At 32.3% G+C, this 12828-nt stretch overlaps 1 protein-coding gene across 2 annotated transcripts in view; it reads left to right on the forward strand.

The window, feature by feature from the left end:
* The window catches only part of LOC144842012 (uncharacterized), a 188997-nt gene that overhangs the window by 17397 nt on the left and 158772 nt on the right, over positions 1-12828 (forward strand). The window lies entirely within an intron of this gene.

Raw genomic sequence — 12828 nt, forward strand, 5'->3', positions numbered from 1 at the left:
TAGACCAGAACTAGGCTATACTAGCATAAACACAAACATAGCAAAACATGTAAACTCAATCAAAGGGGTACATATATTTACCGTACAGTTGAATGTCCCTGATATGGACAACTACATTGCGTATTCATTAATGTTTAATAGCTTCTATGTGATTGTTTTATACTGCAAATAACTAGTTTCGCCAACATTTCAACATGCTTGCATGGGCGCATTCATATTAATTTTCCCTTGACAACCTTTTCCAATTAGAGGGCGACAAACACAAAATAAAAAAGACAGTTGGCATTAACAAATACATTATCTAGGTTTAATATAAAAGTGAGAGCACTACCGACAAGTCATGGCTAGTAAAAAGAGTAAAGTAAAAGATAAAATAGAATTAATTGTAAATATTCGAATTAACGCCCGGCTTTGAATAAACGCAACACCCGCTCGAATAAACTACGAAGAACATCGTTTGGTTCATTTTTCCCCAAATAAACGCCCCACCAAATTCATAATATAAACACAATAATAAAATAGTAATGTGACACATTCATATCTACAATTTACCCAGCATTTACAAAGTAAAGCATTTCTTCAAGCGACAAACGTATAGTTACGGTACTGGACGGCTTTGAATGCACTCCGGGTTGCATTATTTTTTTCCCTATCCAATTAAGCCAGAAATCATGAATAATTCATTACCTTACCTTATTTTCTATTATAGAGAATTACAAGATAGCTGATCTACTTCCTAAATATACTGAACCTAACCCTCTAAATAATCTCTCTCAACTATTACAAAAAAACATGTTCTTGAATGACCTCGAACCGATGGCTCCAGTGTGGAGAACAATGACAATTATTTCTCTACAAATACTACATCAGCATCTACGGCTGGAAGCATTTTTAAACATCACAGACGTGGTCATGGTAAAAGAAACAAGAATAAGACTGGTAAGAATATTACAAATCATGACAAATGTCTTTTAAATATTGGTTTCAACAATGTAAATCGATTACGCTCTAAAGTTCCAGACATTTTAAGATTAATGAACTCGGAAATATACACATATTTGGAGTTGTAGAAACTTTTTTAAAAGGCGAATTAACTGATGATATTAATGGGTTCCAATGGATAGGTAAAAACAGAAGTTCAAAAGGGGGCGGTGGAATTGGTGCATTTATATAAAAAAATGTTAAGATTATTGATGACAATGTTTTGAACTCGCGAGATGATACATATGAAAGATTATGGTTCAAAATCTCTCCTGGTGAAAATCAAATTTATATAGCCGTTGCTTATTTTCCTGTTGAGGGAGTAGATAATGGTTTATGTGATGAATTATATAACCAATTGCTTGCTGATATAATTTGTATCGAGAATGATCATGGGGACCCCGATCCCCAAATCATAATAATGTCTGATAGGAATGCTAGGATTGGTAAAGAAATCCCTTATGCCGATCCAGTTCTAAACTCAAATGGCGAGCGTCTTTTAAATTTTCGTAACGACACATGCTTAAATATTCTTAATTGTACTCGGAAATGTGTAGGTAAATTCACATGGTTTAGAAACAATTTCCAAAGTACTATCGATTATATGCTTTGTTCTGATAATTTAGTTGATTCTGTTCAAGAATTTTTAATTGATGAAGATCGAATAATGGGTCTGGGGAGTGACCATAATGTTTTACTATTAAAATTATCTGTAAAAAGTGTTGGTAAAGTATACGTTAATCGTAATACCAGATATACTGGGACTTTAAACAAGGGCAAGATTTTGAATTATTTCATGGTATAATAGAAGAAAAGTTTAGAGATTGGAATGCCGATTCTACCATGATGTTGACGTGCTTGGAATCATGGAAACAAAATTTAATTGAAGCGGCCCGCGAAGGAATTGGTGTACGTAAACAAAAAAAATAAATAGTAATAAATGCAATGCTTGGTTTGACAGGGAAGTCGAAACTGCTATAAAAAAATTGAAAAATGGGCAAAGATTAAAAGTAATTTAGATGAAGGGAAAAGGCTATGGCAAAGCTATCTTGATAAGAAAAATCATACAAAGAATCTAATTAGAAATAAGAATACTGAAATGCAAGTAAATAGATCGATTGATATTGCCAACAAAGGTGGTCGTAATTGCCGTGACTTTTGGAAAGTGCTTAAAGGAAATACGCTCAAAAATGACACTGTACAATGCTTAAAAATACCGGGCACTAATGAAATAACTTGTGACCGAAATAAAATGAACTATACCGTCTTAGAATATTGGAGAACACTAGGAAAGATGAATAGAAATTTAAATTCTGAGTATGATAAAGATTATATAGAGAAAGTTAATTTCGTTAATGACCTTAAAATAAATAATGACTGTAGGCAAAATGTTGAGGATAGCACTAAATCAATCGTTGACATTAAACTCACATTAGATATAGTGAAATCTGCTATCTACCAATCAAAAAACAACAAATTTGCTGGTTCTGACAATATATCTAATGAATTACTAAAAAACGGTGGGACAATTTTAAATAGATTAATTTTATCCCTATTCAGAAAAATTGTGAGTCTTGAAAAAGTACCGTCGGAATGGAATAGTAGCATTAGCCTTTAGAGGAATATCTTTAACATCTTGTGTTTCTAAAATATTCAATAGAGTTGTACATTACACAGTTTCCGACTTCTTAGAAGAAAACAATACCCTTTCAGAAGTTCAGGGAGGGTTTAGACCCCACCGAAGGTGTGAAGACCACATTTTCACTCTTAAAAACATTGCTAGTTGCCGACTTGCTAAAGCCAAGAAGACTTACTTAGCATTCCTTGACATAAAAAACGCATTTGATAGCGTATGGAGAGATGGATTGCTAATGGCAATATGGAATATAGGAATTCGTGGTAGATTATGGAATATTATAAGTAGCTTGTACGACAATGTTAAGGGACAAGTAAAATTTGGTGACATTGAAACACAGTCTTTTGATATCGAAGAAGGTGTTAAGCAAGGGTGTGTCCTTTCCCCAACCCTATTTTGCATAATAATGAACGAACTCACTAAATTATTACGAGAACATGCGTTAGGTGTGCGCATACACGACATCTCCATGGGTAGCCTTTTTTGGGCTGACGATATCGTACTTTTAGCAGATAGCGAAAAAGAACTCAATAAAATGTTAGATTTAGTATCCTTATTTGCTAAAAAATGGAAATTTAATTTTAATAGTGAAAAGTCAAATGTTTGATAATAGGCCAGAATTTGAATACAGTAGTGAAAAACTTTCGAAATTGGGGGATACTTTTATATCTGAAGTTGAAACATATAAGTATCTTGGTATATACATTTCTAAAAATCTAAAAGACAATTTCCACATCAATCAAGTTATCAAAAAGGGTAATAGGATCATTGCGTACATTAAATCTATTATAGATAGACTCAACAATTTTGATCGTGTTGTATATGGAGATATCCTCTGGAGAAGTATCGGCCTTCCGACTATTAACTATGCTTGTGCTGTATGTGTTAATACAAATACTAAAGACATACAAAGGATTGAGTCTCTTCAATTACAAATGGCGCGAACAATTCTTAAAGCGAGTAGAAGCACTGCAAAAGAGGCACTTTATGGCGATCTAGGTTGGCAACCAATTAAAGTAACTCAGGATATTTTTAAAGCAAAATGTATAAGAAATGTTATGTGTATGGAAATGAATCGTTGGCCAAAACTTATATTAAATACAATTATTAGACTTAAGAATTTTAATTCACGGTACTAATTTATTAATGAATTTGAAAAAACTTGTGATTATATTAAGTTCGATTTCAATGACATTCTTTATGATATATGTACAGGTACTGATATTGATATAAACTGGGTCAAGCCATTTGAAAATACAATTAAACAATCGTATTCTACTTTTTGGAAACAAGAAGTAGTAAGAAAATAATCTTTGCTTGATTACTCTGATAAAAGAGTCACCTGGCCTAGAACCTCACCTATTGGATAAAACAGATTTTTATGGCTCAAGTTTAAAATTTAAGCTTCGTTCAAACACTTTACCACTTGGAAAAATTACAAATAAGTGGAACATTGATAAGTGTAAGGTTTGTGGGTCAGGTGAAGAAGATGTTAAACATTTCCTGTTATTTGTAGTAAGTTACATTGTATTAGAATTGAAGAATTGCAAACACTTCAACGTAATCTTGCAATAAATTGTGTAGATACTTGGGCTAATTTTATTTTTGGTGATCTATCTATTAAGGTTCAATATGTCCTAGGAAGCACGTTATTTCATAAAAATAACTCTCACGACATTTATGCTGTGTTTGACAGTTATTGTAAAATGTACACAAGCCGTGCTTGGAAACTAAGAAATGCAACTGTATTACAACTTTGAACTGTTTTATTTTTAAAAAGTGTTTTCTTTTCCATTGCTGTTGCAAAATTAGTAGTTGTATTAGTGTAGTTTTAGTTTGAAAATACGTTTTGTAATAGGGTCGAGTCAAATTTTATGTCGTTATCTCAAATATGTTTTATTTTAGTTTCAGTTTTTATTTTCTATTGTTTTTGTATTGAATTTTGTAATTGGTATGGACGCACCATCTACGCATGTGTGCCACTGTTAAAAAAGTGTTTTTTCCAAATAAATATTATTATTATTTGTAGTAGGTTTTAAGCTTTTACCAATAGACCAAACATTTCGGTTGGCAAACGCTGTTTACACAAATTATTTAATCTCCCTGCATGCTTATATAGCGCCCTCTATAATGTTCTATAATCATGTCATTTTATTCTAATGAATTATTCATGATTTCTGGCTAATTGGATAGGAAAAAAAATAATGCCTCCGGGTTCCCGACCAAACGATAGTTTGAAGGTTATATAATTTATATACATAATATTTATAGATTATATAATCATTTAATGAAGTTCGTAAACATTTTTACTCCACAACTCCACAATGGAAATTTAAAGAATGAATTCAGTGTGCTTCATCCTCATCGACAAGGAAGTAATTGCAACAAAATTAATACCAGCCGATCAATGGTTGGAACTATTGAACTCCACAATGGGAATTTAAAGAATGAAAGTTTAATGTAATTCATCCTAGATCTCATCGACAAGGAAGTACCCAACAAAATAATCTACCAGCCGATCAATTGTTGGAACTATTAGTATGAACCCACAAACCACCGTCGACGAATACGTAATTCATTTGTGAACTCGAACGTATAGTTACTGTAGGCCTATACAATTGAACTCCACAATGGGAATTTAAAGAATGAAAGTTTAGTGTGATTCATCCTAGATCTCATCGACAAGGAAGTACCCAACAAAATAATCTACCAGCCGATCAATTGTTGGATCAGTATAGGATCACACACATTACCGTCGATGGATGGATAATTCATTTGTAAAATCAAACGTAGGTATTCTATAATCATCTTTTATCTATTATTCTATTATTCTATATTGATATTAAAAAGGATTCAATCATGTAAGTTAGGATACTAGTAAAATTCTATTCAAGTCTGGTTGTTTCCAGAATGGTGCGGGAAGAAAAGTTCTAGTTTTACAATTATAAGAGATACTACTTTTTGATAAAAATAACTAATCTAAAAAACTAAAGATATCCTGATTGACGAAGTCAAACACTTTGAAAAGTTGTATGCAAAAGAGGACATACAAGCAAATGATATTCAAAATTATTTAAATTTAATAGACGTTCCAAAGTTAACACATCTTGAAAAGGGGTTATGTGAAGGAGAATTAACCTCCGTAGAATGCGAAGAAGCGATACGGAGTATGAAACTAAATAAAGCGCCCGGTACCGATGGTCTCACGGTAGAATTCTATCAGACATTATGGCCCAAGATTGGCGTATTAGTCTGCAATGCTCTCAATCTATGTTTAAAGAATGGAGCACTATCAAATACGCAAAAAAGGGGAGTAATAAACTTAATATTTAAAAAAGGTGATCACGAAGACCTAAACAATTGGAGACCCATAACTCTCTTAAACACTGACTATAAAATTGCCGCCTTTGTTTTAACAAAAAGGCTACAAAATGTTATTAAAACAATTGTGAGTAATGATCAAAAAGGGTACATTAGAGGCCGTTTTGGTGGTGAAAACATCAGATTGATCGAAGATGTAATTGAATATATGGATACTAGCAAGTTATCAGGGGCATTATTAAGTTTAGACTTTAGAAAAGCTTTTGACACAGTAGACAGAACTTTTCTTGTTAACACTTTGTACCATTTCAATTTTGGACCGTCTTTTATTGCATGGGTCAGAGTTCTATATGCTGAAACAGAATGTATTATTTTAAACAATGGATGGTGCTCAAAAAGCTTTAAAATGTTTAGAGGTATAAGACAAGGTTGTCCTTTATCCGCACTTCTGTTCATCTTAGTCGCTGAAATTATGGCGTTAAAGATAAAACAGGATAAACTTATTAAAGGTATACTTTTACCAAACCCAGTTGTCGAGGTCAAAATTGCACAACTTGCAGACGACACGGTCTTATTTATGAAAGATGAGAACAGCATAAAAAAGTGTATTGATGTTGTTATCAAATTTGGTAGTGTATCTGGGTTAAGACTTAACAAAGAAAAAACAAATGCCATGTGGCTTGGAAAATGGAAGAAAAAGGACAACCTATTGGACATTAATTGGATTTCTGACGGTTTTAAAGTTTTAGGTATTTATATTGGCCATGACAAAGAATTTTGTTTTGCTAAAAACTGGTCCGAAAAAATCTATTCGTTACAAAACACGCTTAAATCGTGGCGAAAAAGAAATCTGACCATTTTTGGAAAAATAATTATCTTAAAGACGCTTGGCCTGTCGAAACTTGTTTATGTTGCAAGTATTATAGACACGCCTGAAAGTGTTCTAAAACGTGTTGATAACATAATTTTTGACTTTTTGTGGGATGGAAAAAGAGAAAAGGTTAAAAGAGTAGTTCTTATAAACGATACGAATATGAAAGTGGTGGTGTTAAAGCGCCTGATTTCAGGTCACAGGTTAAATCTTTAAAAATATCTTGGCTTAAAAGATTGTATAACAATGAGGATTCAAAGTGGAAATGTCTGCCAAACACGTATTTTAATAGAATAGGCCCAAAAGATATTATTGAAAACATATCATATATTGATAAGAAAAATGCTATTTTTAAAGCCATACCCGATTTCTATAAATCTATACTATGTATTTTAGTCAAACTTAATAGTGGTATGACTAAACGTCAATTATGTTATGATGATATATTGCATCAACAACTCTGGTATAACAAAATGATTTTATACAATGACATGTCATTATTTTTTAGAAACTGGATAAGGTCAGGTGTGCGAAATATTAAGGATATTGTAATTGAGAATAGGTTCATTAACGCAAATGAATTACTTGATATGCTTAGGTATAAATCAAACTGGATTGCTGAATGGCAAATTGTATTAAACGCAATTCCAAAAGAATGGAAAGAGAAAATCTTTTTAAGGGATAAAAACCAAAAGCACTCAAAAACAACACACGTTCGATGTTTGAATATGAGTAGCAAACAAATATGCTCTTTCTTTATTAAGGAAAAATGTCTAGAACCATCCAAAAGTAAAACAAAATGGGAAACATATTTTAACATGGAGAACGATTGGTCTCTAACATGGAAAAGAAAAATTAAAGATATTAAAGATAATAAACTTAAACAGTTGAACATCAAATTATTGCATTGTATAACACCTACCAAAAGAAGGCTGTTAAAATGGAAAATAAGCAACACAGATACTTGCCTACAATGCAACATAGTAGAGGATGATGCCCATTTCTTTTATGAATGCACTGAAGTAAAACCCTTATGGGAATATATTAACGTTTACACCATGCACAAATTTGGGATCGAGGCAAATTATCGAAACATTGTACTAGGTACAGGAAACAAATATGTAGACCACATGTTCTCTATTGGATGCTTCTGCGTTTACAAGGCACATACTTTGAAAAATGTAAACAAATGGACCGGATCATTGTCTCATCTTTTTATGGCGGAAAAAAACAAAAGATATTACCTTAACCACCTATCATAATTTATATTGATGTGAATCTGATTATTTAAAATATATTACATAATAATGTTGTATAATACACATGGGCAGTTTCATTTTACCTTACATGAAATATCAATTAAAAAAAAAATTGTATAAATTAATATTGAAAACAAAAAAGAAACGTAACGCAACATAAGTAACGCACGAGAAGATAAGCAAACAAATATAACCATGAGACATAAAACTAGACACAGGAGTAAGAAAAGCATTTTTAATATTTTTTTTTTTTTTTTTTTTTTATATTCGTATTTTAAAATAATGTATATAATCTGTATATAGGGTATAAATGAATTATATGTCAAAAAATACTACCGAAAATAACTATATAACATTAGTAAATGTATCTCCTACAGTACATTTATTAGTTAAGTGTTCACAATTTTAGATGTTGAGAATAATAAAACAATAAAAAAATACTAGAAAATTATGAAAAAAGGTGGATAACAGAAAAGAAATATTAATGTTCTGATTCCGAGAACAGTAACGTTGATAAAATAAAAAAAAAAGTATATATATATATATATATAAACCAAACAAAAGTAAGAATAACAATGAATAGTTATTATTATTATTATTAGAAATAATTGTATTAATCTGTTGATGAAATGAATAAATAGTGGTTAACGCCACAAAAGAGAAAAAAAAAATAACTAATCGACATAACCGATACGATATGTATTGACTTATAGTTGCCAGAAAAGGCAATAAGAAAGCAACGGTTTTTACAGTATTTATCCTAGCTTTACATACACAAATAAATGTGACACACTGGGAACTCAAATAACTTCCTTAACAGGTCTAACTTTTTTATGGCAGGATTTATGAAATTATTCCTTATAAAGGTTCAGGTGTATAATAATAAAAAACAAAGCTAAAATATAAAGCAAATTAAACAAAAGGGAAGAAAACAAATACAGCCAATTTGTATATCATGATCATTTAAAAAAGACATCTCAGTTTGCAATTTAATTCACATTGGGTTTTTTTCCTAGATTGTCTAGCCCGCCGTTCCGCATCCTATGGGTCGCGAAAAAAAATGGATGGGTCGCGAAATTGTTTTTGATACTGAAACTTGTTATCAATTATACACTGATCCAGATGTGAAATTTTACATCTACAGTTTTCTCGCTTATGTTGAGGTGAGTAGCGTGCACACAATTTGGAATCGACGACGAGACAATGGACGCTTTTGATGACGCATAGTTCGTTTGTTAATATACAAGTGGGAATCCCCATTTAGGACGTGGATGTAATAACCTACCAACTGGTTCTCCGTCACTATTTTCCTGTAGTTTTGGCAAATGAGTGTGTAGCTTGACTGGAAAACTACGAACTTTGATGTACCAGCGGTGGGAACTTTTACAATGAACATTCAATAGAAACAAATCCATCCCGAATTACACTCATGGTTTAAATACACAATGTGGTCGCGGAATTCCCAAAATAGGATCAGGGGGTCGCTGTCAAAAAAGGTTGCGGAACGCTGGTCTAGCCTAAAATGGTATTTTACTATTTAATAATCAATAGTTATGTATCAATGTAACAGTTAAGTTGACAAGGATAAAAATAACGGAATGATAATACTGTAATTCTTATTTTTTTATATAAAAATAGAAAATCGATTGATGGTGGTACATATGATCCATTCTTCACGTTAAAGATGTCAAGCTACTTGAGATTGTTCTTGTTGGTTTTCAATTTGTTTGTAATTGTTAATGGCTACCGAAATTCGACTTTACAAGAATGTTATGAATATAATCCTTTTTATATTAATGGAACACAGAATGCAAGTGAGATACGATGTCCTGATCGATGTCACTGCAAATATTGTAAAGAATGGAATGGCAATGAACTGCATTATGTTCACAAAATTCTCTGTACAAATCTATTATTAAGAACCATTCCATCAAAGAGAACAGTACCAACCGATGCTTTTTATTATAGCCTTAAAGATAACCTTATTACATCATTACAGGACAATTCTTTCACTACAAGTTCTGCTCTAGAATTTCTTTGTTTGGATGATAACCGTTTAACATACACTAGTATTGAAAAGAATGCTTTTTTTGGTTTGAGGAAACTTAAGTATTTCTCCTTGAGCGAAAACAAATATCTAAATAAACTTTTGGCTTCATGGTTTGTAGACTTAATTTCTCTAGAGAAACTGCAAGCAAGAAATTCTGGCTTATCAACAATAGAAAGCAACATTTTCCAGAACTGTAAACAATTGAAAGAAGTACACATTACAACTAATAATATTGTATCGTTCCCTACCAATACTTTTCAAAATCTTCCCTTACTCAACTACATATTTATGGATAATAATAAACTTTCAAATATTCCAAATCAAGCATTTAAACGCTCTGAAAACATTTTGAAAATTATTTTAAATGACAATCTTCTGTCTGTTATATCGGAACATGTGGGAATACAAAGTCTAAACAGTTTACAGAAACTTGATGTTGCATACAACAGATTTTTGTGTGATTGTGAGCTTGTTTGGTTTAGAAACTGGATTCAAGCGACAAATGTCACGATTGAAAAGCTGAATAACACAGAATGTAACGATGACAAGAATCGCTACAAAAAGTTATTAGATTTTGATCCGGCAAGTATTGAATGCAGCAAACTTATCAAGATTTTGAAGATTGTTATACCTGCCGCATCCATCGGTGTTATAATTGTCATCATTCTAATTCTTCTGTATAACTATAGATATGATATAAGGTAATGCCATATTTGTGTTTATTCATTAATCACATATTGTACAGTATGTTTTTTAGTAAGTTTTATATTTTCGACAATTTCATGCATGGGTAATTAATCGTATTTATCACGTTTGAAAGATAATAATTCTATAGACCTAGACCAAAATATATCAACTTCCGTCTAAGGTTTGGTTCCTACTTGGATTCAACACACCGGACCGCAATGAGATGGATCATTGCTTACGATGGTCAACTCACCTGCGCTGCATATATGTCATTGCAACCTGCATCAGCATTCATCAGTATTTTAGGTTGTTTTGTGTTGCTTCCAAGTGAGAACTAAGCTTAAGGAAGAAACGATGATAAAGTATATAAATGAAGACCAAAAAATTGAAAATAGTGTAGATGCGGAAATGTATATAAACAATATTAGATTCTAATGATATTAATTATAATTCAGGTTCTGGATTCAACGAAGACGCCTTCGCAAACAATATGAAATGATAAAAAATCAAGGACCTCCTCCAATCAACGGAGACGACATACGATATGACGCCTTTGTATCTTATAACAGCAAAGACCAGGACTGGGTGCTCAGAGTTTTGCAGCCATCGTTAGAAGACCGAAATTACAAACTCTGTATCGACTATCGAGATTTCATGCCAGGAGAAGCAGTTGTTAACAACATATCAAATGCTGTAAAATATAGCAGAAAGGTAATAGTTGTGGTTTCTAGAAACTTTGCAAAGAGTGAGTGGTGCTACTTTGAGCTGGAGATGGCACGCATGCGCATGTTTGAAAACCACGAAGACATCTTAGTTGTGGTGTTACTGGAGAAGGTGCCATCTAAACACATGCCGATACTTTTGCATAAGATCCTGACCAAGAAAACGTATATAGAGTGGGATAAACACCCAGAAGGACAGGCGTTCTTTTGGAGTAAGGTTGAAACAGCGTTACTATCACCTAATTGTCATAGAGAAAGAGTGATAGATCTTTAGTGAGAGCAATGAAATCAGTGAACGGATAAACAAAACCCAATACATTATGTCCTTAAATCTATACATCGTGAAGGCGAAGGCCATTAACGTAATATTGAAGGTATAGAAGGAAAGCTAGATTTAGAAGTGTCCGCTATTGTTATTCGAAAAAAACAGTGGCTCTTTAAAATCAGCACATAATATTTACAACATAGAAATAATAGTAACTTTTACAAAATGCTGACCAAGCTATATTATAGAAACAAAATTATTATAAGTTTTAGGGTAGAATGCAAAGCAAATAAAAATATTCTCTCCATTCAATGAATATAAAGCATACATTAAGTATCATAAAGTAAACTTATTTTATTCAATATTATTTAGTTAGTCCGTTTTGGTAAGCAAAAAAGGTTTCGTTTTTGATGACGCATTATTTAAAGACCTACACAAATCAATAATAATTAGTTGAAATATTGTGCATTATTTACCAGCCTCAATACTGAAAAAACTGACGGTCAGCTTCAGTCATTGCATGTCAAGATATCAATGGCAAGGTGGCTAGATAATTTCGTGTTCAACCGTCACCCGAATAGTTCAATGGTGTTTAGAATCTTAAACCACAGTTGAATATTGTTTATATAGCACACGTTGTTATTTAACGTAAGATTAATTCTCTGTACTAGCAAGTATAGCCGCTCCAGAGTGTTTCAAATGTAGTTTAAAACATCTCGCCTTATATCCTCAGTACGATACGAATTTCCTGGACTATATTTCTCTATTTTGGAAACGAGAGTACCAATTTTCACTACAGGTATTCTGGACAAAATTTCCTCCCAAGTTTTGGACAAATCGGATTTTTCTATATCATTACATCATCATCCGTTACGCTATTCGTCTTGGGTAGACATTGCGTACGCTAATCGTTTCCATGACTCTCTTTCGGTGGTCTGATGGTCTGTCATTAGCTTTGCGATCGATGTATTTGCTTTTTTGAGTTCTTTGTTTATGTTTCCTATCCAGGTAGTTTTTGGTCTGCCAACTGGTCTTT

The sequence above is a fragment of the Antedon bifida genome, chromosome 5, assembly GCF_963402885.1.
Source record: "Antedon bifida chromosome 5, ecAntBifi1.1, whole genome shotgun sequence".
Taxonomy (NCBI): Eukaryota; Metazoa; Echinodermata; class Crinoidea; order Comatulida; family Antedonidae; genus Antedon; species Antedon bifida.